This window comes from Lathyrus oleraceus, chromosome 7 (assembly GCF_024323335.1).
Source record: "Lathyrus oleraceus cultivar Zhongwan6 chromosome 7, CAAS_Psat_ZW6_1.0, whole genome shotgun sequence".
In the NCBI taxonomy this organism is placed as follows: Eukaryota; Viridiplantae; Streptophyta; class Magnoliopsida; order Fabales; family Fabaceae; genus Lathyrus; species Lathyrus oleraceus.
Genome location: NC_066585.1, coordinates 51,650,631 through 51,673,897, shown reverse-complemented (window position 1 = coordinate 51,673,897; position 23,267 = coordinate 51,650,631).

Below are 23,267 nucleotides of genomic sequence, written 5' to 3'. Positions count from 1 at the left end.
GCTCTTCTAAATGGTATGGGGCGTTTAAGAAGAAAGATGGGGAGGCACATGCTGTGCAGTCCCATGTTAAATCCAGAAGACCCTCTGTTCAGAGGAAGCCTGCACGCCGTGCAAATAATCAGCACCAGGTGGCTCACATAGCACCTGTTTTCAGGGATAATGCTCAATATCAGCAGCCCAATCAGCATCAGCTTCAGCAACCTCAATATCAGCAGCAGCACCGTCCACAGCAACAGGCTTACCAGCCTCGTAGCAGTACTACCAACCAAGCTAATCTGAATTATGATAGGAAGAAGATCAGTTTCGATCTGATTCCTATGTCATACGCCGAGTTGTATCCTTCCTTGTTGGAAAGGAAGTTGGTTAGTCCCAGGGATCCTCCAGTTGTGCCTGCAAATCCTCAATGGTGGTATAAGCCAGACCAACACTGTGTGTATCACTCCGGTGCTCCGGGTCATAACATCGAAAACTGCTTTCCATTGAAGACCAAGGTTCAAGACCTTATGCAGTGCGGTATCCTGAGCTTCGAGGACTCAGGCTCCAATGTTACCAAGAACCCATTGCCCGAGCATGGGAAATCTGTGAATATGGTCCAGGGGTGCCCTGGGAAGTATAAAGTCAAATATGTCAGTCATATTAGACAATCATTGGTCGAATTACATCGTTTGCTGTGTCAATACAGCCATATGGAGCATGACCATGATAGATGCCACATCTGTTCGGTTAACCGTTTGGGTTGTCGCGAAGTGCGAAGAGAGCTTCAAGAGCTGTTAGACGAAGGAACCATAGAGATTCTTCAGAACCGCAACGTTGATGAAGATGAACCAGAAGTCAACGTTATTTCTCCTGTGTTCAAACTGCCTGAGCCTGTTGTCATTCGTTATGATGGCAGCAAGCCGAAGGTCTCTCCTTCTCTAACAATTAAGCCTACAGGCCCTGTTTCTTATTCTTCTGACCGAGCTGTGCCGTTCAGATATAACCCCGTTGTTGTTGAAGATGGGAAAGAAGTGTCGTTGCCTTCTACCTCTGTCACCAATATTGCTGACGTAAGTGGGTTGACCCGGAGTGGTCGTGTATTTTCTGCGCCTAAGCCTCAGGCTAGATCTGTTGCTTCTGATACTGTTGAGCGTCCGGTTGGGATGGCTGTTAATGTTCAGAATCCGGCACCTGTTGCCAAACCCTCCTCTGTACAAAAGACTCCTGATTCTTCTGTTGGCCCGGGTGGCACCGTGAATGAAGAATGTGATGAGATGATGAGGCTCATCAAAAAGAGTGAGTAAAATGTTGTAGACCAGCTTCTACAAACGCCATCCAAGATCTCCGTTTTATCTCTGCTTTTGAATTCAGAACCCCATAGGGAGGCTCTGCAGAAAGTATTGGATCTGGCTTATGTCGATCACGATGTCACAATAGAACAATTTGATAGTATTGTTGCAAACATTACTGCTTGCAACACTTTGAGTTTCTGTGACGCTGATCTCCCTGAGGAGGGAAGAGACCACAACATGGCTTTACACATTTCTATGAACTGCAAGTCTGATGCCATGTCCAACGTGCTAGTGGACACTGGATCATCTCTTAATGTATTGCCAAAGACCACACTCTCTCGATTGTCATATCAGGGTCCTCCTATGAGGCAGAGTGGTGTTGTTGTGAAAGCTTTTGATGGGTCGCGTAAGACTGTGATTGGGGAAGTTGATCTCCCAATCAAGATTGGACCTAGTGATTTCCAGGTTACCTTCCAGGTTATGGATATCCATCCATCATATAGCTGTCTCCTTGGTAGACCATGGATTCACGAGGCTGGCGCCGTGACATCCACCCTACACCAGAAGCTGAAATTTGTCAAGAATAAGAAACTGTTGTGGTATGGGGAGAAAAGGCTCTCCTGGTTAGCCACTTGTCTTCTTTCTCGTATATTGATGTCGAGGATGAAGTTGGAACTCCTTTCCAAGCTTTGTCTATTGATGAACCAATTGAGAAGAAGTCTCCTTCATTTGCTTCCTACCGTGATGCAAAACTGGCCATTGAATGTGGTGCAGTTGCTGGTTTGGGGAAGATGATTGAGCTTGAAAACAACAGATCCCGGGCTGGCATTGGCTATTCCTCTGGGGCATTTAACGAGCTTGGGCTGTTCAAGAGTGGGGGATTCATCCATGCTGATCAACCTGAAGAGGCTGCTGCTATCTTGGAAGAGGATGTAGAGGACCTGAACAATTTCATCATACCTGGTGGTGTCTGCCATAATTGGGTCGCTGTAGATGTTCCTACAGTCATCCATAGATCAGAGTAATTGTTCACTTTGTTTAAAACCCTTCTCCCACGCTAAAAGGAGAAGTGATGACATTGTTGGCAGCATATATACAATGATGTTTTCATTCAATTAATGCATTGTCAAACATTTGTTTTTCCATTTGTTTTCACTTTTTGCTTTTGCATGAAATCAGTGATCACAAAAAACCCATAAAAAAAACAAGAATAAAAGAAACATTTTTCATCTGCATAATGATTTGCTTGTTTAAATTCTAAAGTTTTTTATTAACTAAAATCATTATGCAGGTTGATCCTAAAACCCATTGAACATAATGATCCAACGCCATCTCCCAATTTTGAATTCCCTGTATTCGAGGCAGAGGAAGATGATGTTGAAGGGATTCCTGATGAGATTACCCGTCTCCTTGAGCACGATAAGAAGATCATTCAGCTGCACCTTGAAGATTTGGAAACAATCAACTTGGGGTCTGAGGATTGTGTTCGTATGGTGAAGATTGGGGCACTTCTTGAAGAGTCTGTCAAGAAGAGATTGATTGAGTTGCTACGAGAATATTCCGATATCTTCGCTTGGTCATATGAAGACATGCCGGGTCTAGATACAGATATTGTGCAACATTCCCTGCCTTTGAAGCCTGAGTGCGTTCCTGTGAAGCAGAAGCTCAGAAGAACTCATCCAGATATGGCAGTGAATATCAAAGAGGAAGTTCAGAAGCAAATTGATGTGGGGTTTCTGGTGACTTCTACATATCCTCAATGGGTGGCCAATATTGTGCCTGTGCCTAAGAAGGAAGGAAAAGTCCGTATGTGTGTTGATTACCGTGATTTGAATAAGGCTAGTCCTAAAGATGATTTCCCTCTACCACACATTGGTATGTTGGTAGACAATACAGCTAAATTCAAAGTCTTTTCGTTTATGGACGGATTTTCCGGATATAATCAAATCAAGATGGCACCCGAAGATATGGAGAAGACAACATTCATCACAGCTTGGGGAACATTCTGTTATCGAGTGATGCCCTTCGGTTTGAAGAACGCCGGAGCCACGTATCAACGTGCTATGACTACCTTGTTTCATGATATGATGCACAAGGAGATAGAGGTCTATGTTGATGATATGATTGCTAAGTCCCAAATGGAAGTTGAACATGTTGAGCATTTGTTGAAGCTTTTTCAGCGTCTGAGGAAGTTTAGACTTCGTTTGAATCCGAACAAATGTACATTTGGAGTCCGTTCCGGCAAGTTGTTGGGTTTTGTTGTTAGCGAGAGAGGTATTGAGGTTGATCTTGCAAAGGTCAAAGCAATACAAGAAATGCCTGCACCCAAAACTGAGAAGCAAGTCCGAGGTTTTCTTGGCCGCTTGAACTATATTTCCATATTTATATCCCACATGACTGCCACATGTGCGCCGATATTCAAGCTCCTTCGGAAAGATCAGTCTCATGATTGGACCGAGGATTGCCAGAAAGCTTTCGACAGTATTAAAGAATATCTGTCTGAACCTCCGATCTTGTCTCCGCCTATGGAAGGAAGACCTCTGATTATGTATTTGACTGTTCTTGAAGACTCGATGGGTTGTGTACTCGGTCAACAAGATGAATCAGGGAAGAAAGAATCTTTTATATACTACCTCAGTAAGAAGTTTACTGATTGTGAGTCTCGGTACTCTATGCTTGAGAAGACGTGTTGTGCTTTGGCTTGGGCTGCTAAGCGTTTGCGCCAGTATATGATAAATCATACAACTTGGTTGATATCCAGAATGGATCCAATCAAGTATATTTTCGAGAAGCCTGCGTTAACCGGGAGGATTTCCCGTTGGCAGATGTTGTTGTCTGAGTATGATATTGAGTATCGAGCTCAGAAAGCTATCAAAGGTAGTATCTTGGCTGACCATTTAGCGCACCAGCCAATTGAAGATTATCAGTCAGTTCAGTATGACTTCCCTGATGAGGAGATTCTGTATTTGAAAATGAAAGATTGTGATGAGCCTACACTTGATGAAGGTCCGGAACCTGGTTCTAGATGGACGATGGTGTTTGATGGCGCTGTGAATCAGTACGGAAATGGAATTGGGGCAGTAATCATTACTCCTCATGGCACACATATTCCGCTTACAGCAATGCTAACTTTCAAATGCACGAATAATATGGCTGAGTATGAGGCCTGTATTATGGGACTGGAAGAATGCATTGATTTGAGAATCAAGCATCTTGATGTGTATGGTGATTCGGCCCTGGTTGTTAATCAGATCAAGGGTGAATGGGAGACGAATCAGCCAGGGCTCATTCCATATAGAGATTATGCAAGGAGGATTTCAACGTTCTTCACAGAAGTTGATTTTCATCATATTCCTCGAGAGGATAATCGGATGGCAGATGCTCTTGCTACGCTTGCTTCCATGATTGTTGTCAAGTATTGGAATGAAGTTCCCAATCTTGCCGTGATGCGCTTGGATAGACCAGCTCACGTGTTTGCAGTTGAAGAAGTGAATGATGACAAGCCTTGGTATTTTGATATCAAGAATTTCCTCCAGAACCAGGTTTACCCGCCTGGGGCATCTGTGAAAGATAGGAAAACTTTGAGAAGGTTGTCAGGAAGTTTCTACCTCAGTGGTGAAGTGCTGTATAAGAGAAATTTTGACATGGTTTTGCTCAGATGCGTGGATAGACACGAAGCAAACCTGCTGATGACTGAGGTCCATGAGGGTTCATTTGGTACTCATTCCAATGGACATGCCATGGCTGGAAAGATGTTGAGAGCAGGCTACTATTGGCTGACAATGGAGTCTGACTGCTGCAAATATGTGAAGAAATGCCACAAGTGTCAGATTTATGCGGATAAGATTCATATTCCTCCGACACTTCTGAATGTGATTTCATCACCATGGCCTTTCTCTATGTGGGGAATTGACATGATCGGCATGATTGAACCGAAAGTGTCCAATGGACACAGGTTTATTCTCGTAGCAATTGACTACTTCACCAAATGGGTTGAAGCCGCCTCGTATGCGAACGTGACCAGGCAGGTGGTTGTGAAGTTTATCAAGAACCAGCTGATTTGCCGTTATGGTGTGCCAGACAAGATCATTACTGATAATGGATCTAATATGAATAATAAGATGATGGATGAGTTATGCGCTGAATTCAAGATTGCACACCATAATTCTTCTCCCTACAGACCTAAGATGAATGGGGCTGTTGAAGCTGCTAATAAGAATATCAAGAAGATTATCCAGAAGATGACAGTTACGTACAAAGATTGGCATGAGATGCTGCCATTTGCTTTGCATGGTTATCGTACATCTGTCCGCACTTCAACAGGGGCAACCCCTTTCTCTCTTGTTTACGGCATGAAGGCTGTTCTCCCAGTAGAGGTGGAGATCCCATCAATGAGAGTCTTGATGGAAGCCAAGTTGACTGATGCTGAATGGATTCAGAGTCGTTACGACCAGTGGAATTTGATTGAAGAGAAGCGATTGACTGCCATGTGCCATGGTCAGTTGTATCAGCAGAGAATGAAGAAAGCATTCGACAAGAAGGTCAAGCCTCGTGTGTTCCGAGAAGGTGACCTCGTGCTCAAGAAAGTCTTGTCTTTCGTGCCCGATTCCAGGGGCAAGTGGACTCCAAACTACGAGGGTCCATATGTTGTTAAGAGAGCCTTTTCAGGCGGAGCTTTGATGCTTACAACAATGGATGGGGAGGATTTCACTCGTCCTGTGAATTCAGATGCAGTCAAGAAATACTTTGCCTAAAAAAAAGTATATGCAAATGAAAAACAGAATAGCTCGCTAAGTTGAAAACCCGAAAGGGCGGCTTAGGCAAAAATGAGCGTCTCGGTGGAGAACCCAAACGGGTAATCCAGGCAAAAGTTAGAGACTTGAAAAAAGAAGTATATTTGCATCCCGCTAGATTGAGTACCTCACCCTGGGGCAATCTAGGCAAAAATTAGGGATTCGGCAAGTAACTGCATCCTGACAAGACTTTCTGTTCCGCAACTATCTTTTCGTCAGAGGTTCTCGATTCGTCGTCGACTGAAGCTTCGCATACATCGAGATTCAAATTGGTATAGAAAGGATCATTATGTTCAATGTAGCCCTCTTCCAATATATATCACTGATTTCAAATTTGTACAGATCTGTGGAGTCTTGCCATTTGCAGGCTACCATTCCATCAAATCAATTTGAGCTTTTTATCCAATTATTTGCACTCTTATTTGTTTCAATTCAACAAATGTTTTGCATGTTTTAATTGATAAAATGTCATTGTTTTAAACAAATAAAATTTTTCAAATTGTTGTTTTAAACAAAGTGAACATTCACAATGATGAAAGGATACTCAAGAATTTTTCAGTGCTCTCCCAAGGGTGGCATGATTTCCAACAGGTAAGACATTTGTTCATATTCCTGGCATTTGGTTGTATCCTCTTTCTCCTGCTTTGTTGTTGGGGTTGTTCCCCAAGCAGAATGTTTGTTGGGGTTGTTCCCCAAGCAGATGTTGTTGAGGACTTCGTTTTCTTCTCCAGCAGTATTCTCCCCAGTATGGGTGTTTTCCTTGTGGAAGATTCGGTAGTTAGTGGTTGGAAACCCAGGTACTCCGTTTCTCCCCAATGCAGTCGCTAGCAGAGCTGTTGGTTCTCTCCTCAGCATGGTTGCTTTCTTGTTAAAGATTCAGTGGATGATGGATTGATATCCCGGTACTTTACCGCTTTCCCCAGCATTGTCGCAAGCAGGGTTATTGCTATCTTTCCTCAGCACAGTCGCTAGTGGAATCTGTGATATATTCCCAGAGCAGAGTACTTGTGGAAGATTTCGTTTGCTCCAGCAGTACCCTTTTTCCCGGCCAAGTCGCCAGCGGAGTTGCTATATATCCCCATCAGTGCGCTTATCCCTACAGCAGAGCAGTGATTGTGTTCCTCCTCAGCAGTTGTGGATGTTCTCTTCAGAAGAGTCAACATTTAGTGGTTGATCCCCAGATCTCTTCCATATCCCCAGTGGGTTCCCGCAGTGGATTTCCCCAGTAGATCTGCCAGTAGATTTATGGTTTGGAGGATTGTATTTATGCAAAATCCCCATTGGGGTTGGTATCCCCAACAGAATCAGGATTGTATCTGTGATATCCCCTCAGAGCCTCCGTCAGAACTGGTATTCTCGACAGAGTTGATTTTGTGGCAGTTTCTGCTTGTTGAAATCCCTGTTTCCCCAACTTGGTTGGTGGTCTATCATCCAGAGATTGGGTTGATTCCCTGATTGTTCTGATCCTCAGTAGAGTGGCTTGTTGCAGAATCTACTTGTGTGATCTGTTCTTTCCTCCAGTGGGTTGTATTCCCGATGGAATGGCTACTTGTGTTCTCCCCAGGTAGAGTTACTTGTGCAGTGGATTCTACATGGATGGTCTGTTCTTCCGCAGTGGGTGGTTCCCTAGTGGAGTTGTATGGATTTGCTTTCGTAGCAGTTCTCGCTTATGCAGTGAACTTTTGATACTGAGGATTCCCCTGCAGATATCGCGGGATTTCCCCCATTCCCCAACAGATTTGTCTTTGTGGCCGTTGTTTCCTGTTGTGACTTTCTGTACTCCAGTTGGGTGATTGTTGATCCATTGCTCGGAGATTTGGTGATATCTCTGATCTTTTGCCTCCCGCAGATCTTTGCTTCTCAGCTTGTAGATCTCCAGCATATCGGCTTTCCAGTTGGTTCTTCCCCTGGAAGTATAGTACCGGGCGTTTGAGTCCTGGACCCTGTTTGTGTTAGATATGTCTGTTTTGTCAGCATTCATCAAACATAAATTACGCATATTCATGCATACTCATAAACATTCAGATATTCATGTTGCATTTTTGCCATATATCTTTTGTTTGTTGTTCTCCTGCTATGGGTAGTACAGATCTCCAATAGATCTCCCCCAAGCAGATGTTGGGTGTTTAAATCTCTCCATATAGAGTCAACCCATAAGCAGAAAGCGTTTGTCTTTCCTTATGCAGTTCCCCACTGAGATTATCCTCGTGGATGACGGTTTCTTCCGTTTCCTCCCAACATATATATTGGGATGGATCTTCCTATTGAGTTATATCCTCATAGGACGAGTCTTGGTTCAATCTGTCTTTTCGGTTTGATCCCGAATTGGATATTTGTCGGCTGTTTCTCGTGCTTCCCTGTGGAATAAACAAATGAATTGCCCAGTAACCGGCATTAATTCTTTTATCCCCAGCGGAACCTTTTTGGGGCCTCTACCCAGTAACCAGTAGTTGTAAGTCCTATGTTTCCTCTTCTTGGTGGAAGTTGTGGTTATATACCCTTTTCCCCAGCAAGAGTTGATTTGGCCACTACCCCGTTTTCGGTAGTCGTAAGTCCTATCTTTTTTCCCCTAGCAGAGGTAACCTTTGTGGTTCGATCTGATTGATGGCGGATTGTCATGATGTTGTGTTTTTCTCCCCTAGCGGAGTTTGTGCCTTGTGGTACAGGTGGATAATTGCCGGTTGCTAGCAATTTTATCCCCAGCCAGAGTTTTGGTATTCTACCCCGTATTCGGTAGTTGTAAACCCTAATTTCTCCCCTTGGCAGAGTTAACCTTGTTGTTCATCCTAACCGATGACGGTTACTCTTTGTGGTTATCTTCATTCAAATTCAATGTTGATATTCCTTCTTTACTTCTGGGCAATTGCCGTATGCTCGCAATTGTATCCCCAACAAGTCTTCTGGATAATTGTCGTATGCTTGCAATTTTATCCTTTTTGAAGTCGCCAGTGGGTTCTTTCACCGTTTGCTAGTGATTTGTTCCCCGGATTATTGATTGTTTATCAATATATCCCCAGCTAGTTCTTGTGGGTAATTGCCGGATGCTTGCAATTCATCCCCAGTTGAGTCGCTTTTCATTTACCCGTTTGCTTGGTAATGTTTGTTGCTCTCTTTGATTGGTCATCTTTATATACCCAGTTTGGTATCCCGATGCTTTTTCTTTTCGGTCGATTTATCCTTTGTTAACCCAGTAACCGGTTGTGGATAATCTTCCATGCGAGTATGTTATCCATGTTCTGACGGTAATGGATAATATATCTCATGCACTCTTCAGTCGAAGCCTTTTGTGTTTCCCCAGTCGAGTAAGATTCGTTGTTTCCTATTGCGGAATCGAATTTTCTTTGTTGTTCTCGGATAATTGCCGGATGCTTGCAATTTATCCTTGTGAGTTGTCTTTCGTTTACCCGGATGCTTGGTATCGATTGCCTCTCTTTTGGTTAGTCACCTATTATATGCCCTAACCGGTATCTCTGGTGTCTCTTCCTTTTCGAGCTTATTATTCACGTTCTGACGGTAATGAATAATATATCTCCTTCACTCTTTGGTTGGAATCCTTTGTTGATTTTCCCCAGTAGAGTAAGATTCGTATTCTTTGTAGAATCAAATATCCATCCTTTAACCAGTTTGTGTTTTGGATGATGAGTGTTTTGGCAGTATTTACCAATTCACGTTTTCGGTAGATCACCTATTATATACCCAGTAACCGGTATCCTTGGTGTTTCTTACCATGCGAGTGTATTATCTACGTTCTGACGGTAATAGATAATATATCTCATGCGAGTATTCTATCCATGTTCTGACGGTAATGGATATTATATCTCATGCACTCTTTGGGTTTGTGTCCCCAGTTGAGTAAGATTCGTCTTCCCGTTGTGGATTCGAATGTCCATCCTGTAAGTCGATTTGCTTTTTCAAGCCCTCCTTTCGGATGATGAGTGTTTTGGCAGTAAATACCAATTCACGCTTCGGTCGGTCACCTATTATATACTTTGGTATCCCTGGTGTTCCTTCCTTTCTGCTCCCTATTATGACATTGGTCCTCTGTGGAGTCAGATTTTCCTGAGTCGATGTACCTTTTTCAGGTCTTTCTCAGATGTTTGGTTGATTGATATCTCTCACCCTTATACCGGTCTTAGATATTCATTCTTCCTGAGTTTGTTACCCTTATACTGGTAACACTTCATCTTGTTGTTGTTCCCCAGGAGAGTTTCTTTGTTAGACCTTTCCCGGTGGAATTTCTGTTGGGATTTTACCTCTTGCTGTATTGGTGTTTTCCCCAATATATGCGATTTTTTCCCCAGCGGGGAGGTTCTTTGTGAATATTTTCCTGGTCCGAGTCCGGATTTTCATCCGAAGTATCCCTTGTGGATAGTTTGAGTCAACTTGTGTCTTTCCATATGGATGTATCGTCCTTTGGAAATCCTCTGATCCCCAGCTTGAGTCCTTTACTCCCCTAGTAAAGTCTCCAGTCTGTTTTCTGTTTTTCCCTAAATCAGAGTCGTGTCCTGCTCACGCATTCTTTTTCTTTCTATCCCCAATAAGAGTCCCCGTAAGAGTCCTGTTAGAGTCTCTGTTCCTGGTGAGTGTATTACTCCGATGGATTGTCTTTTCTTCTGTGTGAACCATATCCCCACAGAGTTTGTGTCTTTTTGCATGCATACATTTGCATCATGAGGTCTCTTAGGGACCAAAATTTGTCTCATTACTGTTATTTAAGCCCATTCTACCGCGTTGAGATGAAGATTTCTAAACTTCACTTCTCCGGGTAGAATGACCTTAAATAGGGGCATCTGTAAGACCCCAATTTTGTCCCTAAGATCCCTCATGGCATCATATCATATCATATCATATCATTGCCTCAAGGATCTTTGTGCACCTTGCCTCCTTCCCTATGGGTGGGTTGTCTTTTGTGTGGCTTTTGATCACCAAGCATGTTTAGCATTTATATATCATTGCTTTTCATTTGTTTACTAACCCAAAAGTACAAAAATATTGTCATCTAACCTTGTTACTTGCAGATAAAGCAACACTAGGTCAAGCCAGTCAAAGGCAGTCATTGAGCCATAGATGGTGGCCATTCTGAAGAATTTGGGCACCATGAGCATTCACAAGGGTTCATATGAACCATGAAATCATTTTGAATCAAGATCTCAAGTGGAAGAGGCTTGGATTTCATCTGAGCATAGCTAGGTCAGCTGAAACCCTAGAAAAGTCAACACAAGTCAACTGTGCATTCAATCATGGATTTGAAAGTGGGAGATGGTTAGAGAGGCTTCATTCATGTCCATACAAGTCTCATTTAACATTTCAAACATCAACCTTGAAGAATTGGAGGTCAGATGGAGAGTTTCCAAAAATAGTAAGTGACCTGTAATTTCAAACTGCCAAAAATTGAAAGGTCTTCTCCTCAACTTTACATCATCAATCAAGCTTCAAATCAAATTTTGTCCAACATGAAAGTTGAAGATCTTGCTCTCACCTTTCCAAAAAGTCCAAGAACATCCATTTCTCATTTGTGGTTGGTAAGTTATGATCAAATCATTGGCAAGGACTTTTGGACTTCAAGCTAGCATAACTTTTGAACTAAAAGGCCAATTCAAGTGGTTCTTTTTGGAGCATTTCACTCTTGATCTCTACTATCATAATCATGCATCATATTTCACAAATTTTCATCACAAAAATAATGCATTTGTCACTTGAATTCATTTTGAATTTTGGAGGGAAATCTCCAATTTAAAAAATATGCATTGCCATTACATTTTTCCATTGCATTTGATTCAAAAATCACATTTTGAGTGCATTTTCATGCAGCCACGAGTACTGTAGCATGCCATGCACATGTGAGGGTATTTTCGCCAAGTTGCATAACACTTCATTTCATCTAATCCTTTTTGCATTAGCCTAATTGGGATTAACAAGTTTGATTAGCAGAGGGTATATATTCCTAATTCTAACAGAATTTCATAACAACAACTCCATAATTTCAGATCCAAAATTTTTCATCTCAAATTCTCTCAACTTTTTTCTTCATTTTCCTTCATTTCTTTTGCTTGCTTTTCGATCTATTCATCATTTACCAGCATTGTGAAGATCTGTTGAAGCAAGATTGTGAAGAATTCTTGAAGAATTGTGACTGTTGAAGCTTGAGCATTCCCATGGCAGTTGGAGATTTCATTAAAATCCAGCATTGCTGAGCTACTTCATTGCATCCATTCACCTCTCCAAGCAACATAGAGTATCTCTTTCACACTGCCAGGCCTTGAATCAAGCGAATCCAACTCTGTATCTTCATAGAGGTTAGAATTCGATCGCTCTAATTCATGTAATTATGATGTGCATCTTGTAGATCCTCCATTGCTGATTATGTTGAACTTTAGATCGTGGATTTTCATGCTGTTTTGAGTTAGTTATCATGATTTGAAGTTTGGATGTTGAAACTTGTTTTGCCCGATCCATTTTCTACAGTTAGAGATAGGTCAAATTATTGTTGTATTATTGATGTATGATGAAAGATGAATCGAATGATATATGTATGATGAATTTCTGTGCAAGTTGGATCATGATGATGATGAACATGATGAACACGCGATGAATCTTAGGGTTTTGTGTTTCCAGAAATATTTTGATCTGCCTGGCCGCGTTTTGCATGCTTTTGGTTGTTTGTCTCCCATGCACCAGTCGCGTCTTGCCACCTCACTTAATGAAACGGTGCGTTTCATTAAGTGAGCGCCACAATTTCAAATGCACGCACGGTTCGAATCCGGACCAAGGACATTTCTCATATTTGGCTTTTGTATTTTCTCTTGTATGCTATTCATATTCATATGCTCCTTTCACTTTTTTTTTTTAATTTTTCTTTCCATAAAAAAAATCATAACTCTAAAAATAATGATCCAATTCACATGAGATTTTTTGTGCAATGTTCCTTGTAATGTCTACTTTTTAATGGATATTTTTCCAAGATTTGTGCTCGATTGGATTTTTAAATTGCCTAGGGTTTGTTCTTGCATGTCATTCATTGCACATTGCTTGCCATTTCTTTTATGAAATCATGATGCTTGATCCAATGAAGTTGAAAATTTACATGCATAAACTAGACTCATTCCTGGTCATTTTGGTATATGGTTTGTTATTTTTGCATTTCTGGTTTTAGATCCATTTCCAATTTGTTTGAGATTTTCTTTGCTGGTTGGTCATAATTGGATTTTTGTTGAGTGTTGAACTTTCATGATTTGTGAAATTCTCATGCCTTATCACATGAGCTTGAAATTTTGTACATTGATTCTAGACACATTGAAGTTTGTCTTGGCTTTAGTTTGAATCATTTATCACTTGTCATCTCTGTTTTAGGATTGCCTTAAGTTGATGCATCCATTTGTGCCTCCATTGAGCTTGTTTATGCTTACTTTGACTTGATGATGTTAATTGACTTGCTTATTGTAACACGGTGGGAGAACTGACTTTAGTTAAATGTTGCGGATAGCAAGAGTCGCCACCGACTTTTATTTTATCCAAAAGGAAAGGACATAAAAGAACAGGAAAGACCTTAAAAAGATTTTGAGTTCGGGGGGTAGGTTATACAAAGGGAAGGTATTAGCACCCTTTATATCCATGGTTATCCATGGGCTCTTAGTTACTTAGCTCACTTTGTTTGTTTGCAAGAGTGTAGTGTGTGATTAGAAAAATTTCTTTAAGTACTTTGTAATGACCCTCGTATGGGTGTATACAAAGCCTAGTTTAGAAATTGTGAGGTGTAAAAGTAATTATGAAAAGTGTGAGCAAGTAACTATGAGATACCTATCCTAGATTAAGTCTTTCGTGTTCTCGTATATTCTTTCAATGGTAAGACTGTCCCTATTATTAAGGAATAGGTAGTCATTACCTTGGATGTGTTTAAGGGACGGGCGTAAGGTCATCGTATGGTCAATGAAGGCAACATAAGGGATGTTTTTAGCAACTCGTAGGGACTATCATCATATTTACCGAAGGGACAAGATCATTATATCGTAGGCAACCTCGTAGGGACTTGATCTTTTAAGTTTATAGGGACTTGATGATTTTTCTGTTTGAAGGGACTTTGCTTAAGACACCCCTATTTTCGAGGGACTTGACCATTTAAAAAAGGCAACCAAGAGGAATACCCTAGGAAGTACAGATGGCGATCAAAGATCGACTTACGTGTGTGAGTGTTATTTTTCAGATATTTGTCTTGAATTTAATTTTCTAAGTTCAATTATTTACAGTTAGTTTTTTTGCACTCCCTAAATTACTAACCACGCAATAAATATTTACAAAAATAAAAGCAAGAAAAATAAATTCCTAAACTATTACATGGCTATGGGACAGATACATAATAATCAGGCGAGAAAGAATAAATTTACAACCTATACATTTGTTCCTAATATTATAAATAAAACAAAATTAAAATAAGGAAAATAATGAAGCAAAAATAGAATAGATAAAAGCAAATAATAATAAAATAATAAATAAACAATGGTAATAAAGCAATAATAAAATAACAATAATAATAAAGTGATAATAAAAAGGTTAGAATTTTAAAAGAAATTATTTTAGGTTAAACAAGTTAGATTTTTTTAGAAGTTATTAGAAAAATATGAGTTTAAAATAAATTAGTAATAATAAAAGAATTTAAAATACATTAATGTACAAATTATAAAATAAAAGAGTTATATGAAAAATATTAAGTTAGTTATTTACAAAATAAATAAAGATTATAGAAAATATCAAATTATTAGATTAATAGGTTTATTATTATTATTGAATTAGAAAAATGGTCAATTAGATTTTATTTACAAAATATATAAGGATTTATTATTATAAGTAAGTAATAAAAAAAAGTTATTAAAATAGTTAGTATTTATTATTTATTTACAAAAAATATAAAGGTTATAGAAAAATATTAAATAATTAATTTAGTAGGTTTTCACGCGCTACATTACTAAACCACGCAGTTAATATAGGATCAATGGCAGGAATTTAAATGGCAGAAAAATCAATGGCAGAAAATAAAACCCTAATTATTACAACGCTTTGGTGCAGTTACATAATAAAGATGGCGAAAAGTAAAACTGAAAATATTACAAGTTAAAACTTGAAATATTACAAGGGGCGAAGCAGTTACAGTGTATGAATAACATAAATATGAGCGAAAATAGGAAATAATAATAAGGTTTGTTAAGGTTTAAGAAAAGGTTTATGGTTTAGAGGAAACAACACGGTTAAAGTTTTAGGTTTGAAATTTAGAGTTTGTGGCGAAATTGTCAGGGTTTAGGAAAAATCAGGGTAGTTAGTTATAAAAAAAATGTGCATATCTAAATATATGTATATAAAAAAAAATATGAATAAATAAAAAAAACAACGGCGTTGCTAGCGCAAAATTGCGATCATCGCAACTGGATCGGATAACACAAATGTCACGCCTCATACATGTATATGTGAAAACGGCGTATTGACACGATCCGATCCGAAAACATAATCAAATTATAACATAAAATAGAAATATATATATATTTAACCAAACCGCATGTATCTGGAATACATAACACAGTCACACATATGAACATGTATTTGAAACACAGTAACAAATATATCAACAAAATAGATAAAGTATATATCATATATAAACTATTACCAAACTGTGTGTACGATAGTATAGATCAGCCACTCTCAGTTTCTCTTTTTTGTTCTGTCTTTTGGCCTCTCTCTATCAGTCATGCTAGTAAATATATATAGGAACAAATTAGGTTAATGATAATGGGCCTAAGTTTATTTTGAAACTCAATATTAAATTAAAAACTGAATAAAGTTAAATAATTAAAATAGTTAAAATTAAAATAAAAACTAATTAACCTATTTATTTATTCTAGACCCAATATAAAAATAAATAGACTCAAAAAAAATAAAAGTCGGGCACCAAAATGCTCGAAAAAATAAAATGAACACGTCAAAATAATCAGCGCGAAATAAATGACTCGGAAAAATACAGCGTTTGGTCGGATTTTGAAATAAAAATTATGACCGTTTAAACTGCTCAGACTGATCAACATATGACCAAAAATAGTCGTAAAAATATTTTTAGCATGTCAAATTAAACCACGTGAACCGCAGATTAATGTTACCGACATTTGCAAACTTAAACTTGACATTTTTTCGTTGACTAATTTTAGGCACAGTTAAAAAGTTAATTTGACTAGTCTGTTTGTAAATTCCGAGAAATTATTCCGGCTAATATTAAGACAGAAAAAAATGTTATGCTATGAAGATGATGCAAATAAATGTGAAACAAAAAATTGGTTAGAGTTTAAAAATAGAGGGCAAATTTTGGGGTGCAACAGCTGCCCCTGTTCAATTTTCTGAAACCTGAGGAGTTAGATTGGCCTGTGTGCCATTCGTGACTTGGAAGGTTGAAGGGGATTGAACACAAAAGCCCAAAAATTTGCACTCGCCGGTGCGTAAAGTAACACTGATGACTAGTTGTATATGCTTAAGTGGGTTTGAAGATGCCACTTGGAAGAACTGGAGATGGGCTTATAGATGTCATCCATAATATCAGGAGGTGATAATATCTTGATCTTGATACTGGATATCAGTACTAGGTCTTCGTATAGGCCTTCTCTGAATCGTATCTAAGAACATACTTTTAATTTAAGTGTCAGAACCAAATCTTCGTGGCGATTTCTTTCTGAATTAAGTATCAGCACTAGACCTTCGTATAGATCGTCTCTGAACTGTTTTGAATTGTTGAATAGACCAGTAGAAATAAATCTTCGTGATGATTATCTCTTCTGGAAATATCCTGGATTAGAGAATAGATCTTCGTATAGACCGTTTGCCTAATATCCAAGAACAAAAGAGTGTCAGGATGAAATCTCCTGAAAATATCCTGGACTAGGGAATAGATCTTCGTATAGACCGTTTGCCTACTATCTGAGGACAAAAGAGTATCAGGATTAACTCTCCTGAAGACATCCTGGACTAGGGAATAGATCTTCGTATAGACCGTTTGCCTACTATCCAAGGACACCTTGAGTAATGATTAAGTATCAGCACTAGATCTTCGTATAGATCGTTTCTGACCTGTTGTGAATTGTTGATAGTATTTTATCTGTATATAACCATCCTGCAAGGAAAAGGTTAGTTTATGCAATATGTATGCATGCATGGCATGGTGCATCTAAGTAAATGTATTATGCACTTATGGATATGCCATGGTATGATGTAAATGATGTATGTATGAATCATGCGGCCTGAAGCGTCCGGATATCTTTGTATAACAACTGCTGGCTAGGGAAAATAAATCCCGATTCGTTGCTGAAGAATATGAGGAACTCGTTCCCGTCTTGTTTGATAGTATAGTATTTGTCACTTCCCGTATTCGTTCGTCGTACTTATATTGAAGGAATAAGTTCCTGAGTATCCCGACTGAGGATAAAAGAGATGGACATAAATTCAAGGGGAGACGTAATTCGAAGCATCTATAAAGATAGATTTGCTCTACTGGGGATTTGTAGTGGGGATGAACCGGCGAAGCTTCGTTGAACTACTACCCTCGTTCGTCCTTAGTAAATACTATTACTGCATTTTATGCATTTCTGGTAAGCATCAATCGTATTCAAAAGCATACATACATTCAAACACAACCAATGGACGTTTTCGCTTATGTAAATAGAGTAAAAGTAAATCTGGATTCAAAGATGAAATTTTATTTATATCACAAAGTGACCTATACATAGGCAAGTCTGTACAAGGAGACAGAAATCCTAGTAAGAGGAATTCGTCGTAAATATTTTATAAAAAAAAGAAAACAGCTATGTGAAAAATGATCATATTGAGTTTCAATTCTACTATTGCCATTATCTTCAAATATCTCATCTTCTGCTGTTGAGACAGAAACGATTGGATTGATCTTTATCTGTTTGAACTTGATTTAGGTAGCACTATCAGTTGAAGTTACATGAGTGATCCAAACGAGACATAGTCATACGCTTTAATCCCTAACTTTTGCCTGGATTGCCCTTTCAGGTTTTCAATCCACCGGGATACCCTTTTTTGCTCAAGCCGCCTTTTCGGGTTTTCGACTTGCCGGGTGTACATTTTTTTTATATATATCCCTAATTTTTGCCCGAACCCTTTTGGTTTGCTGGGATGCCCTTATTTTTGCCTAGGCCAGTCAACCTAGCGGGTCTCTTTTTATGCGTAGTATTTTTTAACTATGTCTGCGTTTACAGGCTGTGGAAAGTCTTCACCATCCACAGTAGTAAGCATCATGGCACCTCCTGAGAATACTCTTTTGACCACGAATGGTCCTTCATATGTAGGAGTCCACTTACCCCTAGGATCACCTTGTGGTAGTATGATACGCTTGATTACCAAGTCACCAGCCTGATATACCTTTGGCTTAACCTTCTTATTGAAAGCTTTGATCATCCGTTTCTGGTACATCTGACCATGACAAACAGCTGCCAACCTCTTCTCATCAATCAAATTTATCTGGTCGAGTCGAGTCTGAATCCACTCATCTTCATCCAAGCCTGCATCCTTCATGATTCTTAAGGAAGGGATCTGAACTTCAATGGGCAGAACTGCTTCCATACCATAGACTAAGGAGAATGGGGTTGCCCCTGTTGAAGTACGTATTGTAGTACGATAACCATGAAGAGCAAATGGTAACATCTCATGCCAGTCTTTGTATGTTACTGTCATCTTTTGTATGATCTTCTTAATATTCTTATTAGCAGCCTCCACGGCGCCATTCATCTTTGGCCGGTACGGAGAAGAGTTATGGTGTTTTATTTTGAACTGCGTGCAGATTTCAGCAATCATCTTGTTGTTCTTCCGGAGAGAGCAGGTTTCTCAGATGTATATTTGATAAGATCCATCTTAGAAATCAATAAAGTGGTATGATTCAACATATACTGTCTTAGTCGGCGAGCAGCCTAAGCCAAAGCATAGCAAGCTTTCTCGAGCTGGGAGTATCTTGTTTCACAGTCGATACCTTTTGCTAAGGTAGTATATTGCATGCTCTTTTCGACCAGACTCGTCATGTTGCCCCAACACACACCCTATTGAATTTTCTAACACGGTCAAATACATGATTAGAGGTCTTCCTTCAACTGGTGGCATCAGATTTATAGGTTCTTGGAGATACTTCTTGATTTTGTCAAAAGCTTCTTGACATTCATCATTCCATATCATCTCTTGATTTTTCCAGCGAAAACCTCTACATAGTCACGTAACATCCGACTCAATCTTTCTTTGACACTGTTTTCCAAGCCTGCTCCTATTTTGACTTCTTTCTTGTCTACTTCAGTACCCAGATTTACAACCTCAATTGATTCCTCATGCGGCTGTGTAACTTTCTCTTCTTGTTGTAATAACCTAGCAAGCTCTACAGGTACTTCACAATCTTCATCCTTTCCATCTTCAGCTTGATAGATCGGATTCTCGAAATTATAATTGGCAATAGTAGAACTGTTATCAACAGGATCCAAGGTGGATGAGGATCTGCATTTTAGTGATGTGGGTGTGTGTAAGAACACGTAGCTGATGAAAATAAAATAAAAGAAAAACAAAGAGCCCAATATTTACGAAAACGAAACGTCCATTGATTTTTATTGAATGAAGTATGCAAATGAAATGACATCCCGAAACAAGCATACCATTGTGCCCCGGGTAAGGCACAAGGCTTAAAAATAACAACGCAGTAATAGTATTTACTCCTGACTAAAGGAGATAGGAATAACGTCTTCAGTCTTCCAATTGTTGAGCCCATCACCCACAGTAGGAAAAATCCAGTTATCCAGATTGTAGTCTTCATTATAGTCACCCACATCATTGATTTGATCTTTCTTGTTCCCTGGATTGGTGATACGAACAGCACGAGCACGACGAACAACCTTCTGGGACTCTGCAGTGAAACCCAAACCAAACTTGTCAGACTTGTAAGGAATGTCGAGAAGCTGACCCCAAATAGTACAACCACCTTCTTCAACCACAGCTCTAGCATCTTCAAGGGAAGCCATTGTAGGAGGTACTCTGGTAACCACAGGAACTCTATTAACCACAGGAGGAGCTTCAGTAGCGGGAACGACCCAAGGAACTACTTCAAATGTCTGGCAAGGAGTCTCAACATATTCACCTTCCACTTCAACATACTTAAATGTATTCACATGACTGACCATATATTCTTCCTCTCCATAAATAGTTACGATCTTTCCCTTCACTAGATATCTCAACTTCTGATGTAGAGTGGAGGTCACGGCACCTGCCCCGTGGATCCAGGGGCGCCCCAACAAACAAGAGTACGTAGGACGAATATCCATTACATAGAAGGTAGAATCGAAGACTTGAGAGCCTACTTTGATCGGGAGATCTATTTCTCCATGCACCACTCTTCTTGAACCATCAAAGGCTCTCACCACTATATTACTTGATCTTAACACAGCATCTTCAGGACTGAGCTTGTTCAGAACCTCTTTGGGAAGTACATTCAATGAAGAGCCATTGTCTATCAACACATGAGACAAGGTATTGCCCCTACATTCAATGGAGATATGTAAAGCTCTGTTATGGTTTCTTTTGGCAGGAGTCAAGTCAGCATCAGAAAAACCTAACCCATTATCATAAGTCAGATGTGCAACACAATTTTCAAATTGATCCACAGAAATTTCATTTGGTACATGAGCAGTCCTTAAGAATTTGATCAAGGCTTTAGCATGAGCCTCAGAACACAGCAACAAAGACAACATGGAAATTTTGGAGGGAGTATGCCCCAACTGGTCAACAATATCATAATCACTCTTACGAATGATCTTCAGCACTTCTTCCATCTGTTTAGAGAGATTTTCAGCAGTCGGTGCTTCAGTTTGCATAGGTTCAACCACAGGACCTTTGCCTCGAGCATCAGTACTTGGCTCAGAAGTGGAGGTAGTAGTTGGAAGAACTGTATTTTTTGAGGTAGCTGGAGGAGAGAAAATTCTTCCACTTCTGGTGATCTTACTAGATCCAACAATATTATCAACATCAAGGTTATCATCAGTAACAGGTGTATCAGTCAAAGGTTCCTGCTTAACACCACGGATATAAACATCAGAACCGTAATTCCAGGGTATAGCTTTATCAGAAGTATAAGGAATAGGGCCAGGAGTGGTAATAATCATGGGAGGCACTCTAACTTCAGCAACAGTCTTCACCAGGCCTTCGGCAGTAATTTTGATAGGACCCTTGGAAGTGATCTTGACAGGGCCTTTGGAGGTAATCTTCACTGGCACTTTATCAACCATATCCACATCTTCAAACTTCTTACCTCGAGTTAGGTGTTCACACATACTTTCCACAGAAGGAGTTCTCTCAAACAATATAGTGTAATTGTCCATGAGGCGTTAAATACCATCTTTCAACTTCCAGCAGCTATCAGGTTTGTAGGCACAATAAAAACAGTCTTCGTTGCAACCTGGAAAGAATCCATCCTGCCCCAGCTTCTTCTTGATGATAGATAAGGGAGTAGTCACATCTGCTACTGAGGAAACATATGAAACTTCATCAACAACATTAACAGTCTTCTCATGATTGGGCATGGGAGCAGTAATCACATTTGGAGTCCCAGGAGGGTCAAATTCAATCTCCCCAGCTTCAATCATATCTTGAATCTTATTTTTCAGCACCCAGCAATTGTTGGTGTCATGTCCCGGACAATTAGAATGCTAGGCACATCGTGCATTAGGATTGTACCGAGGAGAGGAAGTATTAGGATTCTGAGGAGGGTCCTTCAAAGTAATGAGTTCCCCTTTCAACATGTGTTGCAAGGCTTGGGCCAGTGACATGTTGATCTTGGTGAATTGTCTTCTAGGCTTCTGTTGATTACTCTGTGGTAGTGTCGCATTACGCGAAAAACCGGCGGGAAAAGAAGAAACAACAGAGCCGCCACCGTGTGTATTTATCCCAAAAGAGGGAAAGGAAACGCTCAGAGTAAACCTGGAAAAAGCGTGGTCTCACGACCAAAGAGAATGGGATCGGGAGTCGGTTATGCGAAGGGAAGGTATTAGCACCCCTACGCATCCGTCGTACTCGACGGGATCCACGCACAATAGGAAGGGAAATGGTTGCTAAAATCACTGCTCACACACACACACACCGGCTGAAAGAGACACAAGAAAACAGACTGAAACTGACTCGGCAGGATACCGCATCCTGGGCCTACTTAGTCTATCAGGCATAGACATCAGAGTCAAAGTAGTTCGAACTGGGGAAACGACACATGCTCGCTAGGATATCGCATCCTATGCATACGTATCTCCTCGGACGAAGAAGAATCAGAGCATCCGTAGCTCGGCTGACACGCACACAAACAAACAAAAACACAGGCAAACGTGGAGCCCGACTGCCAATCACTGGACTTATGTCAGCATCCGAACCTAAACGCACACACACTGGAACCCAAATGCCAATCGATGGACTTGCATCGGCTTCCAACCAGAACAACACAACAGGTTAATAGGGAGTCGGGGACTCAGCCTATAACTGTCAAACACACACACAAAAGAAAAGAAAAGGCGCCCGGAGAGATCAGCTCAATCTCCTGCCTACATACTTCATCTGGTATGAAGATCAGGGCGATGTAGTTCCCCTACGCAGGGACAAAGGATCTAGCCTAACCAGATAACAGAGGGAGACACAACTCTAGGGAGACTACGACTCGAGCCTAGATGTTGTCATGCAAAGTCAACCCTAAGTTAAGGTTTCTAGCTAACTGGCACAAGGGCCAACCTATCCTAAACACGACTTGCACAGGAAGCAAGGGTCTCGATTGCAACTAGGGCAAGAGAAATGGGAGGTCTCAATCGCAACGAGGGCGAGAGAAAAGAATTAGTGTTAGTGGTTAGTCAAACTCGACAAGAAATCGCATCTCGTGCCTACGTATCTCATCTGGACATGAGAATCAGAGTTGCCGTAGTTCGGCTACGGAGGGACAAAGGTCTCGATTGCAACTAGGGCAAGAGAAAGGGAAAGTCTCGATCGCAACGAGGGCGAGAGAAAGGATCGCAACGAGGGCGAAAGCAAACAAGGATTAGTCTAAACTAAACCTAACTTGCACAGGAAGCAAGTCTAAGCTAGCCTAAGAAGCAAAGCAATCACAATCACAGATAGCACACACTATATACACACAAGAGGCTCACACAAGGGTCAG